At 36.9% G+C, this 21,217-nt stretch overlaps 1 protein-coding gene across 6 annotated transcripts in view; it reads right to left on the minus strand.

The window, feature by feature from the left end:
- ADGRL2 (adhesion G protein-coupled receptor L2) overlaps positions 1-12,439 on the minus strand; it is a 387,559-nt gene extending 375,120 nt beyond the window's left edge. For 3 of the 6 annotated variants that reach the window (XM_063165835.1, XM_063165832.1, XM_063165836.1), the window contains exon 1: positions 12,296-12,437. The gene's annotated coding sequence lies outside the window, so the exon portion shown is untranslated. Of the gene's footprint in view, positions 1-12,295 lie in introns of all 6 variants that reach the window. The other 3 variants (XM_063165828.1, XM_063165833.1, XM_063165834.1) reach the window with 3 other exon arrangements.
- Between the last annotated feature and the right edge of the window lie 8,778 nt (positions 12,440-21,217).

The following is a 21,217-nucleotide window of genomic DNA, read 5'->3' on the forward strand; positions in this document are numbered from 1 at the left end:
ACATCCAGAGTGTGATATTTTATTACAGTTAAGCTTTTTCAAAAGCCAAGAGGAATCTGGGAAGAAAATACTGGAGATGGAATTTTTAAAGTCTATATGGCTGCAAAGTCATATAACTTATTTACATATATTTTAAGGATATTGATTCCAGAGAAGAAATGCACCCACAAAAAGAAACCCAAGTGAAAGGCTAATGTGTAAATTGCTTTAAAAACTGTAGTTGCTGTAATTACATGGAGCATTTTACAAGTGACTAGGGACTGCTTTGGATAGATGACTGAAATTTAATCAGTATCTGGCACAGATTGCCTTTCTTTCACACCTCACATTTCTGAAGTACTATTCTAGGGGAACCTGCTAGAATTGTGAGCCTTTGTTATCACATTTATCTCTCTGTGCAGCTTCCAAAAGAGTGACTTTCCCAGATCTCCCAGAAGATATGGGTCTGGGTCCTTTTTCAGGAGCACATGTCTTTCTTTTCCTCTTTGGGCAAAGTTCATTCCACTACCCAGGCTCAGGTTTGTAATCACATGGAACTTTATGTATGAAATATAGAAAATATAGTTAATGCTGCTACCTGAAATTGCAAGATAAAAGAAACATGCAGAGCTCTTTGTACTCACAGGACATAAACACTTGTGCTAAACCTTTTATTAAATACAACTTATTTCTTCTTCAGGCTTCTTTTTATTATTTGTGTTAGCTGCCATGAAACTGTCAGTTAAACAAAGGGGACCCCCAATAATCTCTGCCTTTTAAAGCCAGAAGGAAACAGAAAATAATTAGGTATGGTAAATGTGAAAATTGATCTATCTCAAGAGTGTGCAGTTTACAAGCAAAAAATCAATAAGTTTACACCATACAGATTAAAATCATGTATCAATGTTTTAAATGGTTCAAGATGTAAAGGTCTGAAAGTCTAAATAGAATTCCTGATGATTACTTCTATTAAAATCCTAAGTATTGGAAGATATACAATGACTGTCTAGATTCATTACTATATTATCTGCTTTGCAGAAAAATAATATCCTTGCTGCTTGTTTGTAAAATCCTCATTACTATGCCTAATATACTCTGTCCCTGGAGTAAATTAAAGCATTTCCTTCTTCGGTACTATGCTTTCCTTTAAGTTGGATTCTTTAAGGGGATTCTTTGAGAAATACAGGGGCTATTCTGTGACATCTGAGTTCTGGAGATCAATTTATAGCTGTTAGAGATCATGAAGAATTGCCCATTAAAACAGTTACTATTTGACAAATAACAACATTTGTGTTTAGCCAGGATATTTATCAAGCAGACAGAGCACTTATTTCTGACACCTGAATGAAAGTCTTCATGAACAAACTTATTAATCAGTTATGGTCTGTTTTAAACCACCTGTCTTACTTAAATAGAAACTACCAACGTGCACTTTTGCATATAATAATACTGCACTCCTGATCTGCAATGTGCCCGTGTTGAGATGTCATAGCCATGGGCCAAACTACCAACAGTAAAAGCTCTGTTACAGAAATCCTGTTTTCCTTTTCTTGAGAAATGCTGGCACTCTGTTTTGATCTGTGTGGATCTGGTGGATTATACATTCTGCATTTAGCCTTATAAAACCTCAGATCGTGGCTGTATTTGCTCACACTCGGCGGCTGCACTGTGTCACTGAAGTCAGAGGGGACACTGCCACTCAAGTCATTAGCTGTTCAGAGGATGGAAACTGATTCAAAGAGCACCTCATATTTTCAAGTTCTAAACTAAAAACAGGCTTTGGGAAATTCCTTAATTGTTTGTGAGCAAAAACTTTCTTTTAAGCAAAACATTTTGTCAAAATCAAAGGTGTTCCAAGCAGCTTAGTTATTGAATCCACAGGGGAAAAAAAGAAAGATTTGCATAGGTCCCAGTTACAAAGAGTCTACTGTTTTCTAGTAAGGATCAGCTTAACTAAAATAAAGAGGTATGGATAAGACAAAAGTTTCTAAGGAAAGCTTTGTGGTTCATCATCCTACTTAATTTCTTTGAGGATTATGTAGGAGTTGTTAAATGGTGTGGATTTCTGTTCAAATTGAACACAGTATGAGACTATTTAATTTCTGTTTACTGTTGAAACTACTACAGGTATAGCATATATTTTAACAGCAAATGATGAATTTGGCCCCTCAATTTTATTTTACGTATTCTGCATGCAGTATCAGGTCTGTTTCTTAAGGACAGGTTCAAAATCCATGGAACTTGTTTCAAAAATTATAATTATGAATAATTATAATCTGTGGTTTTTAACCATGAAAAATTATAATCTGTGTTTACAGAGTATTTATTTTTCAAAGCTGTATACAAATATTAACGAAACAATCATCACAACATCCTTGTATGTCATGTTTTACATATAGCAAAACAAGAAAAAAATATATAAAATATAGTGCCTAGCACTTTAGTCGTATAACTGGGGTGTCAAGCTACTAAAGTAATGCAAATAACAATAATGGTATGGGAGAAACCTTTCAAGTTTGAGTCTCTAACTGGCTTGATTTTCATAGGTTTAGACTTCTGAGAACTCACAACTCCCTTTGAAGTCAATTGAAAATGTGAGTGTCAGCACACATTAAAATCAGACCACTAATTTGGATGCTTAAACATGAAATTTAAATTCACAACTTTAAGTTTGGAAAAATTCAGCTAGGTGACTTTTCCAAAAGTACCAGTGTTAGACCTAGGAGATTCTTGATTTTCAACACCTTGTTTTCACAGAGATTCCAGCACAGAAACAGTGAACTAAGAAAATCACAATATGGTAGATCTGTGCAGCTAAAGGAAGTTGGAGTGGGCATGGAATACCACACCATAGTCCAGATATTGCAAGGACAAGAGAACCTTCCTTTCTTTTCAGAGCAGCCTAATGACAAAAATATCTGAGACCACACTGCCTCTTGGAGAGGACACTGAAGAAGTCGGGTCATTTCATATAAACTCCTTCTCTCACCTGCTTGTGTGTTACCTCCTACCATGTTACACAAAACTGGCTGGAATAGCTGCGGCCACAAAACTCCTAGAGATTAGCTTTGTTTAAACTTTTTAGGAGTTATGCACTAGATCATCCTTTCCAGTGTCCCAAGGTCACTTCCTCAGCTTCAGGAATTTATCTCCATTCTAGTTGTTACTGTGCAGATATTTCTGAGGAGGGACATTATGAGGAGCATCTTCCTCATCAGCTGACAGCCGCTGGACGTGGTCACATTACAGAATGAGTGTTCCTTTATCTGTATGATTTCTTAGGTTTGATGAGGCAGCCAAAGTTCTTTCCTGTGTTAGGTCTGCAGCAAGGCTCAAGAACTAATGACTTGAACACATAGTGAGCTCCTGATATTGAAATAAGGGGTGGAGCTGGCCAATTCTGAATAGTGCCAGCTCTCTATGTAATATTTCTCAGGATATGTCTACCTTAGTAAGCACTACCACTCAACAGAAGTCAGTTTGTAATGTGAATCACCAAACACCGAGAAACCAACATGCATGTCATGTGTTTGACCATGGGCTTGTTCCTGTGGTTTGAATGCCCATGACTGCTCAGGTCCCACCAGAGGCATTCCTGAAACACATCCTCTAGCTCAGTGATGTCCAGAAGGAACGAGGCTGTTTTGTCTCTGGGCTGCAGCTCAGTGTTTTGCGAGGCTGTGGGGATTTCCTTCAAGAGTGAACTCGTAGTTTATGTGCCACCTTATGGAGGTACAACCTCCATGCTGGATCTGTGCCTTCCAAGGCCAGCCTACATCAAGAGTTTGCCCACAGCAGAACTCTGTAAGGTGGGAAGGAGTCAAATACCTCTGTCTTTGGAGAAGTAGTAATGGAAGTTGGGAGTTACAGTAAGCTAGGCCAGGTTATTACAAAGAACTGTTTCATCCTTCCAATGATCAGGAACACATCCTACAATCTCATCTACTAAGCCCCACTTGAAAATCCTACTCATACAGAGCTGACTTACAAAGGATGGAATAACAGAGTAAAGCTATGGCTGTACTAAACTTGCATAAAATGTAAACAATATTGTAAATAAAGAAAGTTCTCTATGGTTCGGTGTAGTTTTGTTGCATTTTGTGAGAGAATGAGGTACATGAATGTCAGAAAAGCATCAGCTTGTATTGTGATTCTTGCAGCTTTAATTTTGAGCAACTCCAATTCTCTATGTTTACAGAAGGGAGATCACCTACATGTTATTTAAAAACCACTGGGTGTAAGTTTATAGTGGTAACAGGCAAGTCTAATTTTCTTTCATACTTAGGATTTAATAGGTACAGAATGCTGCCCAAGGGAAAAAAAAAATGAACAAGTAGTAACTTGATATTTGTTCTATACAGACATGAAGAAAGCTCACAGAAATACACAATGTCTGAAACACTGACATGTATAACTATTTTAATTGTAATGTTGATTTTCTAATAGACCATTCTGGTATGGCAGAGCTTGAAATAGTTGCAATAATTTCCAGACAAAAAGAAAAAGTGCTCCAAACCCAACCCACATGGCAAAAAAAAAAACCCAAAAAACAAAACAAAAGAAAGAACTGTTTGGAAAAGCTTATGTTGAAGTTAAATATTGCACCAGGTATATACAGTCCAAAGTTGAGAATATAGCATTATCATTTTGTATAACTGATGTTGTCTTTCCTGGGCCAGATTTTGTACTTCTGATATTTCTTGTCTATTCTGGAGAATATTTATGTAGAAGCCTCACATGGTTTCTAGTGCAGATTCCCAACTCTGCCAGTTTGACACAGAATTATGACCAGGAATGTGGCATAAAAAATAGAGCAGTGGTGGAAATCCTAAAACCTTGGCCCTCCTGGTCATCCCATGTCTGCAGACACAAGAGTATAAGCCCTGTTACTATTTTTCATTTTTTGCAGACGTGTGTGGCCATGCAGTCAATGCTGGTGATTTACCCTAGAACATATGGAAAGTTTTTGGCAGAATCAACATGTGGAGCACAAGCTTATCCTTGCCCTCAGTTCAGGCTCACTTGCACCTGGACCTCCTCCTGACACTAGATTTTGAAAGCCTGACCCATCATAGATTCTTCTATGTGCTCAAGCTAAAGCCTATATGAAACAAACAATTATTTTAAATTAACTTCTCTATTTTCACAGTGGATCTTTTTTATTCCATTGATATTTACATGCATAGCAAATACATTTGGTGCCTCAGTTCTTTTTTTTCACATTAGAATTGTCATTTGTGTCACATTTTAATCCAAATTAAATTATAAAATTATTCAGTTATGTAACTACTAGCACCATAGAATTTCTTCTTATTGCAGAGACAAACAAGGAGTATATTGGAAAAAAAAATGGTGAATCTCATTTCTGATCCTAATGAAGCAAGTAACCCATTATACCAAGGTTAATTTGTTGACTCATGATTTCCACTTATCCAATGATATACTGAATCATATGAACAAACCTCTACATCTAATCAGTTTTTTTATTGAATCCTGACCTTTTATGCACCTTCTTCTTGATTATGAATGACAGTGACCTTTATCTAATTTAAAACACACATACTGATGCAAAAATATGCAAAGTACACATGTAAATTCTGAATTAGGATGAAGATGTGCATAATCTTCCAGGGAGAAATTGCTTTAGAGAGAGATGTTTATATTAGTGCCAATTGAGGGTATATGGGGAGAAAAAGTGAATTAGTCAGAACTCAGATGGTTTTGGAGGAACAGCTGCAGAGATACTGAGGGCTGTTTAGATTTTCTCTCCTTCTATTTAGAATCCTGAAATGTCAATATAAATATCAATTTTTATTATGCTATTCAGCTTTTTATGACATTCATGAAATGATCAAAATTGAATAAAGTCAGATAAAACACCTTTTCACCTAAGGTTTGACAAACTGTACCCCAGTATTCCATTTATATTTTACTCAAAATATATAGTAGTAATTTTCTACAACACAAAATCTGGGTCAAATTCACAATATTATAAAAGCTGCCTGGTTCACTTTGCCATTTACTTCATTAGGAAGGAATGGTAAGAGCATCATATGGAGATGATCTTTTTAGTTCTGGATATAATTAGGAATTGCTGTAAATGCTGAAAAAAAAAATAAACAAATTTAAGAGTGGTGAGTCTTGGGGAAAAAAGATCTCCCTAACCTTCATTTTGCTTTTTTCTGCTCATCACTAATGGGCCTGCACTGAAATTACTACAGATGAGTGCACAATGGGCACGGTCTGAACCACTGTGTAATCCTATAATCTACTCTCTCTTTTCACAAGTCATTCCTTCCTCTGAATTGCTGTGAACCTAAGTTGTAGATCAGCAGCTTTGTTCTAGCCTCTGTATTAAAAAATATGTGAAAAAAAAAACATACACAAAATTTGAAAAACTCAATGTAAAGACTGTCAAAGCACAAATCTAACAAACACATTCCTCTGAGACGCTCCAACCAAACAGTACCTGGCATTAGCATGTACTTTCATGATTAACAACAGGGGGTTGTCAGACTGCTATTTCTGAAATAAACAGATTTATCCTGACAGATAATCAGCAGTTTGCGCTACCTAATACATGTTATCATCCACCGCTGACATCATTACATTAAAAGCACACTAAGTATAATCTTTTGTATGAAATTAAACAGGTTTTATGATACATTTTTTGGTGGGTTTTTGTGGCGGATAGAGGGAAGCCTGGTGAACAGACTGCAAGGTTAGAGGAAACATCCATAGCAAACAACACAGAGAAGCTCCCCAGAAATGGCATGCTGTATTTGTTTTTTCACAATCTATTAATGTAATTTCTAAATTAATTAAACCCAAGTGTTCTGACTGTAAACCATGTCTTGTACTTTTAAACAGTATTCTATAATGTCCTTGGCTTTCCCCCATATGGCCTCAATACTCTCCAGTGTCCCTCTGTCTGTCTGTCCTGCTAGGTTCACATAAAATCTTGCCATATACCACGAACTTGTGAAACGTTTTTGATCTTTCCAATTACAGACATATTTTTGGGGCTGGCAGGTGGACTTTGGGAAACCATCAAGCAATTCCTGCACAGTTTTCTGACGGGTTCAAACGTATCTTTAACTTTTGCACATCTCTTTGTTGACCATCTCTTCCTCCCTGGAGAAAGGAGGCACCAGGTTACACATTTCTCAGTGGACAGGTAAAACAGAAACTTTTGTATCTATGGAGGAAATATGGAACAAAGTCACTTAAACATGGGATACCTATGGATCCTCCCTTCCAATCTGCCTGCTCACTCACCTAGCTGTTTCTGCAGTGATTAACTTTGTACTCAACATGGGCAATGAAATTTTGGTAAGAAAAACTAAATATACATCCTCTATGTGTGTGTATATATGTCTGTGTATATATATGTACATGTAATATATGTACCCTTCTCCAGGTAAACAATAATTTTGTCTCAGCTCTAAGGTTATTGGGAATTATATACTCTCGGGTTCACTGGAAAAAATACTGAAATTTCTTTCCTTTTTTAAATTTTAGGTTGCCGACTGACATCATACTATTATTGTTCTGTGAACTCAGGTAACATAGCCATGGCAAAAACGAGGAGCAAAAATTGCATGGGGACTGTTACTTGACTTTAACAAGTATTTCATCTTCTTCCTTAGAGCACAATTTCTAAGTCATAGACTTTTCTGCAGGGGCAAGTCAGATATCAAAGTCCTGGCTCCAGAGGCCTGTTGTGACTTATTTCTCCAGAGACAGAACCTGTATCCCTCTCTCAGTCCTTTGTCTCACATGGAATAAATTTTGTCTTTGCTGCCTTCTTCCTTCATAACTTGGCAGGAAGAAAAGTAAGACATAGTGTCTAGTGAGTGAGAGATTTTTATCCATTCACTCTCATGCATTTTCACATGCATTCCCCCTAATGATAAAAAACCAACCAGCCCCCCAACTAAAAGAGCAGAAATAAAAGGGTGGGAAGGATGAAGTTCCTTATGTGATGACTGTAACCTTTAAACAAAGAAGTGGCAGCATCACACATTTTAAATGCATCTTAATTCCTATGTACTCACTCTTTCTATCCTATAAAACCTAGCTTTTGACAAATATGTATGTATTGATTAAGGATCTTTTACCCTCCTTTTTCCCTGTATTCTCCTCCAAAATCTTTCAGTTGCAGTTGAAACTAATGCAGAATTTTGCCACAGACCTTTTGCCCCAGGTAAGATGGACAAAAATGCAACATCTGATACTCTGATGTGGAATGGAGAAATAAATATTAAACTAACCAAGTGATTTCAGTGGTTTATTTTGTTTCCATTTTTAAAAGTGTTGAATTTCTACTGACCCATATTCTGTGTATTTCTTGTACTCAGTGATTTTTGAGGTTGCTTAGATTTGTACTTGCATTTGATATTTTGTGTCCAAAGGTCAAATGAGCATTGCTTTTGAATCAGATGCCTACTGGCTGCATTTCTAATACTTAATCTTTTCACACTGAGAAAAATAAAAAAGTGGGAGGCAGTTCAAGCTATCCCAAATAAACAGACAGAAGTAAAGCAACAATTACTTTTCCTGTGTGGACTGCTTTTGCTCATTTCTCCTCAAGAGATAACACTCACTGACATAATGTCAGATAACCATGTTCAGTGTTTCACAGACTTGCCATTTAAAGATTCATTTCCACTCCACTTATTTTCTTTTTATCAGCTTCTCTTTTGGCGCATTTCATCTGTGAAAATTTTCATGCAGACTCCCAGGACAGGTATTTGGGAGAGAGGGAAGCAAAAGGGTTCAACTTGACTTAAAACACCTCTAGAAATTATAAAGTGAGTAAGATAGGACAGAAAAATGGGAGGTTCTCATGAGAATGGTTGTTTGCATAAAATTCTCAACTATTACTAAAGTTTCAGTGCAGTTCCTGGGGAAGATGGATATATAAAGCCTCAGGTTAACTTCAGTCATTGCCAAGTATTTGACATCTGCTGAAGAATTCCAAACATATTAAAGCTTGTCAATCCAAATCTTTAGACTAAAATAAATAAACAAAAACCAACCAACCAAATAAACAAATAAATAAGTAACTAAATAAGGAGCAACTTCAAAGGCTGTCAGTAGGCAAGTTATAGATCTGATTCAGCTTTTAACCCCTGGAGGTATAAGCACACTTTATCTGCAAAAGATATGCAATGTCTGTACTCTGCAATATTGCATTTTAATGATCTGCAGCACAAGGCAATAATAAAAAAGGAGAATATGATATAATTGTGTACGTAATTGGATGAGAAGCTGTGGGGGACATCGTCTTTCTACACAATTATAGAAAATGCTAATAACAAATCCTCGAGGACTTTGTTGACAGTTAAGTTTCCTATTTTTAGCCATATGTTTTCTCAAAAGCTCTGCAACTTACTTTTTTAGGATTCCCATTTTTTCCCCTCTCTAGAATACTTTAAAAGCATTGTTTAGCTTAGCATTGTAAACAAGGCTTTCAAGAAGTTGGCTGGAACTTACTAGCAATCTCTAAAGCATTCTTTTAAGGTGGTAGAACCAGCAGAAAGGAGCCTGATGGGGGTAAGAGCCCTGCATGATACACAGCTAAAGGTTTGCTCCATCCCATGGACCTGCTGCAAGGCACACCACCGTGCAGTGTCTGGAAACCTTTCTAGAACAGAGTTTTGCTGAGTTATTGTGGCAATGGCAGGTTTGCAGAGGCTGAGGAAAAAAACAAACCAATGGGAAAAAGGAACTGGCTGCAGAAAGTCTCTGACAGTCTTCTCTAGAAAACTCCATAGCGTTAATTAGCCTGAAATGAAACACAGGGTCTTGCTCCTTGGAGAGTTTACTGAAAATACATTCAGAGGCCTGAATAATATTTCATCTCCACCTGGTTTCATCTCATTTATTTCGGTGTATCAAAGAATTAAACTGAGTTGTGTCAAGTAAGCCTGGTGAACTTAAAGGAAACTTGAGTACATAATTTGGAAGTAACTGTATGAAATTCTGCTGATGACTCACTAAGGACCACTTTTGTCCCTGTGAGACATTGATCATTGGGCAAAAGAGGGAAAAGAATCAGGAAATAGCTGTCTGCTCCAACAGTATTTTAATCCACTTACAAAAAATCTCCCTTGGAAAGGCCTTTTTCATATCTCCAGTGGTGACTCATCTAATCTCATCTCTGTATATTGCTAAACTCCACAGGGATCACCTTTACTTTCCAACTTTACCCTGGCCAGGGATTCAGTCAGACAAAAGATCCTTAATGTCTTTCCTTAAGTTCAGCTCACTTCCCTAAAATGCATTTCCCCTCTCTTTCACAAAATGAAAGAAGTAGCTTTTTAGAAATGCTTTCTTTTTCCCCCTTCTTTTTTGTTTTCTATTTTTTTTTTTTTCTTCTGGGGAGGCAGGATGCCAGTATCAAATGCCTCTTTTCTGTAAATCAAAATTTCTTTGTGTGGAGTAAGTTGAGTTTTTGGGAAGAATATATTTCTTTCTTTTCTGTCTAGAAAGGTTTCTTAAATTTTGCTTTTAAAACTCATGTATCAAAAATACATGTTTGTTCCTCCACATTATATATATGCTTGTTCCCTCTAGATTAATTTATTCAAAAAACTCTGTGCTTGAAAGAGTTAAAAAAAATTCTAATTACAGGATAAGAAAGAAAGGTCAGACTCCACTTACATCATTGTGAAGGGCTTTTATTACACACTGCTATAAAACATATTTCTTTTTTCCAGTTGCCATCCTCACAGGATAACCTGCATACCAATAGGATCTCCAAAATGCCATGAAGCAAAAGATATTTATCTGCTAAATTCTATGTACAGTAACCTTACAAATGCCAGAGGAAGAAAGATTGCCCTCTGCACAGTAATACTTGTGTAGATGTCTTCTTTATGCTAACAATGACAAGGCTTTCTAGGTTTGCACTGTACTCCAAAATCAGAATGCATTTTTTGTTCAAAAGGCAGACTGTATATCAAAGAGAAAAGATGCACATTTTAGGCACTGAAATACTTCATATGGTGAGCAAATACTCTCCTGAAGCATTTTTAGTAAAAATATCTAATCCAGAAACATAAAATGAAAATGTATGACTCAAGTGTTCTTGAAGAAATTAGACAGGATATGTTTGGGAATATCTCTCTGTCCTGGCTGGTTAACTAGATTTTCATTTTGAACTCTGTTTGAAGCCTCACAGAACTGTTATTTGATTAACTTGACTATGTTAGATAGCAAGTTATCCAAAAGCAGGGTAGCTCCAAATCTAATTGCTGTCATTTTTTAAATCCAGCTGTGCAAAACAACAAACAAGAACTTTACTCTGGGACAAGTACAAGTCAGAAAAATTCTAATTTTTGCAATATATTAGTCTTCAATTCCATTACTTGTGATTTAACATGTCTAAGCTTGTTTATATAGTTATTTATATAACTATTTTCAGCCCTAAATTCTGACAATGTATTCAAAGAAATAAAGAAATACACATTATTAAATGCAAGATTTTCTGTCTGCTTTCATAAAACCAGTGTGTGCTGTCAGATGTATTAGTTCAATATTTCAAGTGATGTATGCTTAAAATTAGAATGTGACTAATGACGTAGTGACTGACTTTCCTTTTCTTAAGGAGTTTTTTAGGAATCTCATTCAAATAGTTGTTTCAGAGTTGCACTTTGTTTGCAGAGCAAGCACTGCCTATCCAACCTTTCTAAACAATAAATATTAACACAGAATAGTGACTGTTCCATTTCATCACTTCTGCTGGTAATTCTACTAACTATGTTTATCTTGTGGTCAAAATTTATGACAGGCCCATTTGCAGTGAGGCCTGGAGTTTCCTTGTTTACAACACTGCAAAGTAAAAGGTGATCCTTTTATTTTTGTTTAAAACCTTTCAACAGTTTGTTCTGCTCCAGAGATTGCACCTTAATAAGGTTTCAGGCCAGAAAGCTCTCTTGTTTTCTTTTGGGGGGGGTACAGTTCACTGCATTTACTTACACAATCATTAGAAAACAACATTTTTAAAGCAGAATACAAACTTAGCTGCAGATTACATTTGTAGATTAGAAAGCTTCTGCACTGAGATCCTACCTGCCATTATGTAAAGGAAAAGAGAGCCAGGGGGTAGGGGATGCATAGCTGGCTAAATAAACAGTAAATGAGCTGTTTAAACAGTTGTATCTATACACACAAGTAATAAAAGCATCAGGCACCTGGTGCAAATCCATTAGGACCTAATTCTGACAACAATATACATCATTATAGTGGGATCTGATAAAGAGCAAACACTGGAGGCATTACATGTCTTTAGAAGAATCAGGCTTCCTACCTTAGCAAGAGTGATAGAAGGTAAGTCCCCCTTAAAAGAAAGTTGTGAGTAAAGCCAGGCAGCAGTTGCAGTGAATTGAGTCCTTTCAGTCACTGTATACATGCAGTAGTTCTGCAATAAGGGAAAAATATAATGGGAGGAGCAGCTGTGAACGAGTGACCTCCTGAAGCTGAGTTCTCTTTGTGAATCGAGCACTGGGAGCCAGTGCCTCTGATTTGCATGGATTATCTCCACTTGAACAGATACATTTAAATTAACTGGCACGCAGGGGCGCGGGGATAGAAAACAACAAAACAAAAAATAAAAACACACCAAAAAAAAAAAGGGGGGAGGAAATACAAAAAAGGAAGGCGTTAGTGGAGGAGCGCGGGGAGCGCGGGGCGAGCGGGCGCTCGGCTGGGCGCGCTGAGCCGGCGGCGCCGCGGCTGCGAAGAGCGACAGCTCCCTCTTCATGCCGCAGCCGAGAGCCGGGGAAAGCTCCTTCACCGCGGGGTTTGGCACACAGAGAGCACCCCCACCCCCGCCCCTGCTCCCCCCCTCCCCGGCTTATGATGGTCCATTTGATCAGGTTTCTATAAACACTTAATAACTCAGCCTGACGCGCACCCAGGGTTTTGGACTGCAAGCCTGAAATGATTATAAATCTGGTAAACCCTGCTAAACGATTTTAAACGCAGAGGTATTTTGAGCGTAGTAACTCGTACAAGTGGGGATGGGTTGTTTCCAAGTGTGCCATGGCAGATTTATTATTCGTGAGTGTACAGGTGCTTTTAAAATAGTTAAGGGATGGCGGCATTCAGAGCATGCTGTGCGGGAAGATCCCTAACAGGATGGTGGTGTGTGTTCCAGCCCTGGTTTCAATGTTATCTAAAAATCTAACAAGACAAAAGAGAGACAAAAAATTTGCATTCAACCACTTCAGAATTTCTCCCTTATTACCATAAATACCACAAACATTACCTGTTGCACACTCCTGATTTGATTTAAATGCAGTACTTAAGCTGATTAGAGAAATATGAGAGTATGTTCAACCCTCTTGAACCTGCATCCAATCCAAGAGGATCTTGAAATAAACTTTGTTTCTTTTGTTCAGAATATTTAAAATAAGTTCTTTTTACACGATGGTGTGGAATTTTGTGAACCTCTACATGGATCCATTCTGCTCAGAAATTAGACCAAAAGTCATGAAAAGTAGTAGAATGACTGGTCATGTGTTCTTTTATGAACATCCTGAAACAGGAATGGATGCAATTGTATTCTCTGAGAATTATTCATTGGTGAGATTTGATGGGACAAAATGGCCTGTATTAGCACTCAAAAGACTCAAACGTTGCCTTGTAAGATGCATGTCTTACTGCAAAATAGTGCTTGTTCAGAGATAAATAGAATGAAACTGTGTACAAAGACAACCACGGCTGAAGTCTGTTTCCAACTCATTTGCAAATCAAGCTGAGTCCAACACCAAGCTGAGTCTGTTGGGTTTCACTTTTCCGGGGATGCCAACATTTATTTGAAACACAGAATCCAGAATGGTGCCTTTATCTGAGCAGAATATAGGGTAAGTAGTATATTTAACTGAATGAGAAACTACTTCTTTTAAAGTAAAATTTACTACAGATAAACAGTGCCATAGACATTGGAAAAGGTAGTGGAGGATATATTTGGGTTTCCTAAGACATGCTATATGACACAGTTATTGCTGTACCATTTCAAGTGCTTCCTCTGAGAAATGCTCATTTCACTGGAGGTCTGGGAGTTTGATTATTTTGAAAGGGGAAGGATCCTTCAACTAGACTCTGTGTCCTTGAGTACTTACCCAGATTGTATTTAACCTGACTGAAATGTCATCCTTCCCTGTGCACAGTCCCTGTGCACAGAACTTCTCAACTATGTTCTCTGGAAATATCTTACTTGTAAGTTGGACCCCAAATTTCATATCTTATTTTCTCAATTGTGACCACTCCACTTCCAGTGACCACTCACCAGGTAATAACAGATGGATTTGACTCCAGCAGGGCGCTCAGAAGTCTAGTCTCAATATCAAACCTGTATATGATAGCTGTGTAAAGCGGCCTCCTGGTTGATAGATGGCTTTGAAAAAGATGGACTGTGAACCAAATTTGCTCTTATTACTCTGTACCCTGCAATACACTCCTCAGTGCTGCAGTATCCAGGCTGATAATGGCATAGCTATTCAGTCCCACCAACCTGTATGTCACCAGCAACAGGGAATCCTAGAAAAAGAAAGAAATAATCCATCAGTGAGAGGGATTTTTGCCTTAAAGGTACATGTAAGAGGAAATGCCTTTGTAAGGAGTGGAGACAGCCACAGAAGGTACAAAAAAAAATTCCAGGGACAATATGCACTGTATTCAGAAACTCTGGAGTGTATCTTATTCTCTGGTAGGATATAAATGCCTGCAATGTCATCTGCTAAAGTTCATCAAGAGAAGACCTTACTAGAGATCTGCCTGGAGGTAATGTTGAATGAAGATGTGGATTTGAGGAAATGGTGTAAGAAAGAGCAAACTGAATGGGCAACTGGAGAATTATGGGCACTTTTTAAGTGAGAGGTCAAATAAGAGATACCTCAGAGGAGACTGGTGAGTCAGGAAGTCTGTAAAAATATGACAAGGGGAGCAATCTGGGAAACAGAGGAAAGCAAAATAATATGCTTGTCGTCTGGGAGACTCAAAAACTACAACAGAAAAAAACCAAAACAGAAGGTAGAAAGGAAGTGGAAAAATTAACTCCAGAAAAAAACTGTAGGTTCCAAAAAGGAGTGATAATGTTAGAGAAGTTAGTGAGTAAGGAAAAAATGAAAGTAGGGATCATCTGTTAACAGAAGGCAAAATGGACTAAGAAAAAATAGTGGTTGCTTGAACAGGGAGCCTGTGTTAATCAGAAACAAATAAACTGTCACTAAATCAATTCCACAGAGCAGGATGTGAGGTAATTTCTCAATACGGAAGATGTGGGTGGAAAAGGAAAAATGCATTCTGCTGGGAATAGGGAAGGATCTTTTTTTTTAATTTAATTTTCTTCAATGGGAAATGATGCTAAGAAATTCCCACTGGAATAAATCAAAGATGATTAGACTAAATGATTTCATTTTAGGTAGGGGAAAAGTGCCTTAAAAGAGAAGACTCATGGGAATAGTAGCTGGCTGAATATCCATGGAAAAAAATTGGAACTGAGATCCACATTATTTAAGGGGAAAAAAGAACCTTTTGAAATACATGAAAACCTTGTGAGAGCTTCATGTCTAATTGCTCTACACAACAAGTAAATCTGCTCAATGAAAATTGAGCTCTGGTTGAGGAAATATTGGTGGATGATCAGGTAAGAGGAGGTAAATTTACGTAGTGGGACCAAGGTATGGTAGTGTTCAAGGTGCTCAGGAAAGATCTGAAGAAAGACAAGTAAACTTGTGTAACTGCCTTCTAATAATCTGATAAATTAGGAGGGAAAAAGAAAGTGTGGCATGCATCAGACAAGAACACATTTGGGCCAAACTAAGGCAAATATTTCCCGAGCAGTCACCAACCTGTAAGAGATGGCACTACCACTCTCTTTCTTCTGATAAGCAGCACAGATACTATCAGAAAACTGGTCCAAAACCAAATCATGAGTGAAGCTCATTTAAATGAGCAATCAATAAAAATAAGGCTTTATGCCTGAAAGGGCAAATTTTGTTAGCCTAAAAGACCTTGTTAGTAAAATTAGACCAGATTATTCAAGGCCTTGAATATGGAAGATCCTTGTAATTCCTTTAGATTAAAGAAGCTGAAGACATGTGGAATGTGTAGGAGATGAAGATGAGACAAGGCATGGAGAAGTGGTCAAGCTATTCCATGAAATGGAAGAACTTCTTTTTATAAGAGAGATGCAATCACAGGATGAAAGAGAAAGATGGATCAACAGGCAGATGTGTATTAGGGGTCAAAATACAAAGTAAAATGAAAATTGACAACAACCAAACTGATTTACAATTTGGAAGGGCTCTTTAAACAAAGAGGAAAATCTTCATGCAGATGAGACCAAAAATTAAAACCATGGTCTTTTCTATTTTCTACATTTTCTTCTTTTCTATTAGCTTCAATGCAAGCTAATAGAAATAAAGAAAATGTATCAACAATTAAATATTTCTTCATGTATGTTTTCAGAGGAAACAGGATAAATAGTGGGAAAGAAGCTGTGATGCCAGAAAATTACCAAACTGGAAACAAAACTAAAAGCACAGTGTACTCAGGACAGGGAGAAGTATCAAATAAAGTCCATTCCACAATCTGACAAGAAAGGGAACATGAAATCCCAAAGCTGGTGGAAAGCTGCTCAGACATGATACTGGCTGACTGGAGAAGAGCAAATGTATTATCCATTTATAAAAGGGAGACCTATGCAGCTACAAACCCATTAGTTTGACCTCAGTTGCTTCAGAAGAAATTTTGAAGGAAAAAATAATTGAAGACAGGGAGGCAAATGGAAAATGGGATAACATACAAAAAGGATTTACTAAAGATAGAATGTACAGAGTGAATTTGTTATCAGTCTTTAATAAGATAACTGACTTTCTAAACAAAAGATTTGTGATACATCTTATCTGTATCTGTGCTGCTCATGATACAGCATTACATAGGAAACAGGGGATTAGGAGAAGAGTTGTAAAGTGGATAAGAGATTGTCTAATGGATAGATAGCAACAGGTGGCATTGAAAGAAGCAGCATCAAACTGCTGGAAATTTACTGGCAGAAATTCTCAAAAATCAGTCTTTCAATCAATTATCTTTTTTAACATTCAGGTCTGAAGAGAAGAGGTTTGAAATCTATAGTTTCCATTGAGCTAGGAAACCAAGTCCTTGGAAAAGAAAATGAGTGGGGTTTTTTAATTACATAAAATACAAGTACATGAATATTTTATACACACACACATTAAATATGATATTGTATTTTTCTGTAATTAAAAAAATAAAAAATATGCCATGTAAAGAGTGTGGCCTTTTCTGAAATTCTGTATGTGGTCTTTTTCACTTGGAATCAAGAAAACATGCAAAAAAGGGATAATTGCAAGAAGGTGCAGCTGCAATGGCTGGCAGACTGGAGAGCCACCATTCATGGAGGAGAGTAAAATACTTAGCTGCTTTTGTCTGACTAAGCAAAAAACTGAAAGTGGATATGACTAGTGTCTGTAAATGTATTTCTTACACAGCAGACTAGAAAACATTTGAACAAAGCTGTAGAACAAGGCTGATAAATGGAGAAGCAGCTCATGCTTAGATAAGAAATGCAGGGAGGATTTCAACCATAAGAAAAGTGAATTTTCCAGATTCCCAATAGCTGTAGTAAGGGTAAAAAAAAATTGTGTTTTAATGGAGAATGATTCTTCTGTTAAAGATGTCCTTTCACCTGGTTGCCTATGCAATTAGCAGACTAGGCTTGAGAGATGCCTCATCCTTTGTTCCCAATTTCTGTAATATATTCCATGGAACTCGGTGACCTGTCATGTGTCTTCTCCCTCCCCCTTTTTTAGTGCCAATCAGTGTCTCTGGTGTTGCTGAAGGCTCGAGCAGACTCAATGGTGTATCTGTCATGCTTCAGAATATGCTGTCTGTAGATGCACTGTGCATTCTTCCCTCTTCCACCCTTCATTTTGAAACCTGTCTGATAAGGAAAGATTATGTCATAGATATAGCAATTATTTTAGCATCCAGTACAGAAGCTGTTAGGCACTCCATCCAAGATAACTAAGAAAAAGAGAAGAAACATAGAAAGGACAAGATAATGTAGCAAGAAAAGACAAGGGTGCAGTTTACCAGGAAAATATTGCTGGAGTAAAATAAATGAGAAAAGCATATTAACTTTTAGCCATGACTGAAATCACAGAGCAAGTCAGGCAGAGAGAGTGAAGGATGTAGAAAAGATTAGAGAGAATGGACAAAGAAATTCAAGAAAACAGTTTTTAACTTTACAAGAGGCTTGATTTTGATTCACTTATAAAAGAGGTCCCTTTGATTTATTTAAATCCCCCCTGAACATCCTTGCTCTGCAATTGTACACCCTGTTAACAATTCTCTGTTGATTAGACAATGGAAAAGCAGAAAAGAACCAATCATGGTTATAACAGCAGAAAAGCCAAATACGTTCTAACAACTGGCTATCACATTATCTGCTGCATCCCAGAAAGGAAAGTCCAGCAGATATACCTCAGCACCTAAAAAGTCAGATTAATATGCAAAAACACCAATGTGATTGCTGTTGGTGCTATTTTTGTTCATTCCTGTTCCAAATATAGGCAGATGTGATCACCAGTAGCAATATACACATTCAGATATAATAGGAGATCCTGGATTGCTCATAACTTGTTATAAATGCATATGCAAGCTGTAACTAAATCCCAGATATTCAAAATAATCAATATCAAAAGGTTCTACCTGAAGTGCTTCCAGCAGAGCTGATTAATTCCAGAAAGAAGGGCCTATGATCTGGTTTCCTAAGGAGAAAAGTAGAGGAAATCAGATCCTTGGTGACCCTCTAAATGAAGTCTTTGAAGGAGGCCAAGCCAGTCAGAGATTTTCTGGCTGAAGAAATTTCATTGAGAAAAGCTGCTTTGTTAAACTGGAGAACTTTTGATAGAGTGTTGTGGATGCCAAGGAAGGCTCTAAGGAAACCTTTGATCCCTTGCAGGTCTCTTTGCAGAGGTGCAGAAATGTGGTGTAGCAGGGGTGCAGCTGGCTGGACCCTGTTTTCCCTGTCTCAGGTGTGTGACTATGGGCAATATATTCATTGTTCTGCTCAGATAAACTCACTGGTAATAGCAATGGTGGGGGCAGGAATGTAATTTTCATTCAGAAGTTGTAGAATCTAGAAACAATAAAGAAAAGGTCCTTATTTTTATTCAAACAAATAAAGAAACAATGCTCTCTTAATCCTGTGAGGCAGATACTAAGCTTTCCAACTACCTGTTGTAAGTCCAGAGGGTCTGTTCTTTAGAGAATCTTAAATTCTGTAGGTCTGAGAGAGAAAAGAATTCAATTAGAAATGAATTCTCCCTGAAGAAACCTGAAATTTCCAAAAGCTTTTTTTTTTTTTTTTTTACACCACCTTTTACCAAAGTTTTCATAAAAGACAAAAAATCACCTCAGAATTAACCTGTCTGAACAGCAGCCAATCTTCAAATTTTAGCTTAGGTTATGCATGAAGAATTCACCCCCAAGATAATTACTCAGAACCTGAGAATCCACATCCCAACAAAAATTGAATTGAAAAAATGGATTCCATGGATTTTTCCACAAAGTGTGTAATCTATGAAAAAAGCAAGTTGCTGCCTAGTGAGAAACTATTTCACTGGTGAATTCCTGTGTGACTTTAATTTTCCTGTATGCTTGCAGACATGTATGCTTTTTCTTACTTTAAAGATAATCTCTGAAGTAGTTTCATATTATATTTTTTAAAAATGGAAAAAAGGATGTTCTGGGTAGTTTGAGATTTACCTGTGATGTCTGTAGGTGATCAAATTGCTAGTTCAGCCTTCCAAACCCTGAAATGGTGGAAAATGCATTTAAAACATATTTAGTAACAGGAGAAAAAGGAATAAAATAAAACATTTCAGAGAACACTGAAACAATTACTGGTGTTTTACTTGTAATGACAGCTTTCCCACACTTTATACAAAGAACAGAGTGCCTGTTAGGCCAAAATGTGGTGGATAATCTTTATGGAAGAAGGGTGAAATTTAAATCCAGACTCTAAGACTGGATAGTGTAATGAGCAATAGACAGACTATGCACTTAATTCCATTAAGTGAAATGTATTTCATTAACAAAAGTGTTAGCAGAATTAAAACCTCACACTAAAGGAATGTGAAAATCATTAGTGGCAGCCAAAAAGCTGCTGCAATATGGCACTCATTGCAGAAGAACTGAGGCTGATGTGGGATTAAATACATATGAAATGAATAAAAAAACCTGACAAAATTGTAGCAAAATTTGAATGCTAATTTATGGCACCTAGTGAAAGAAGCAGGACAGCAGATCATCTGCATATAAATGGCCTCAACACATTTCTTGGTGCCAGTCTGTTACCCTGCTCAGAAGGAAACAAAACGCATTTCTTAACCAGACTAAGACAATGAATTGCCAAACAGGAGATTCATTAAATTTCATTAGTTAAACAGGAGTAATAAAAGCAACAGCTTTTTTAATAAAGTCTAGTAAAATTAAGAAAATGATGTATGGACTAGAGGAAGCAAGAAAAGATAGGAAAGAAGAAATAAAAATAACACAGGATACCTCTGTATTAGAGATAGAATGCTTTCACATAGACATTATGTTATGCATAATTATGCTAACTGACCCTGAGAAACAGTTTTATATCTTGTGAGGCTCTGAGTATTGGAAAGGACTCTGAGGAACATCACATAGGGAAGAAAAGCCACCATGAATATCAGGTGACAGAATAAGATATAATACCACAGACTTTCAAATAAGAGTATGCAACAAGTCCACATATAAACATCATAATTACAGAAGCCAGAAAGGCAATGTGGGAAAGTTTATTTTATTTGTAATTATATTCTTATCCAATATCTTTCCAATATTTTTAAAAGCAAATTGAAAACAAATATTACAAAAATCTATGGGAACTAAATGTACCTATTTTTTAAATTATTTAAAACAAAAATGATTTTAGGTTTTTATTTTCTTTTCATAAATCTGTTCTGTCTTTATTATCCACATCAAAGGATCAACTAATCCTTGCAACAGCTATTATCTTAAATTTCGTAAGTGCCTGAAGTTTTTCTTCTTTAGATATACAAGTAAAAACTTGTATGTACTTAGCAAGAAAAAGAATTCAGCAAGAAAAAAAATGAAGAAACACTATGATGAATAAAAAATCCATGACATTTGATTTGTTTTATGTGGG

The sequence above is a fragment of the Melospiza melodia genome, chromosome 11, assembly GCF_035770615.1.
Source record: "Melospiza melodia melodia isolate bMelMel2 chromosome 11, bMelMel2.pri, whole genome shotgun sequence".
In the NCBI taxonomy this organism is placed as follows: Eukaryota; Metazoa; Chordata; class Aves; order Passeriformes; family Passerellidae; genus Melospiza; species Melospiza melodia.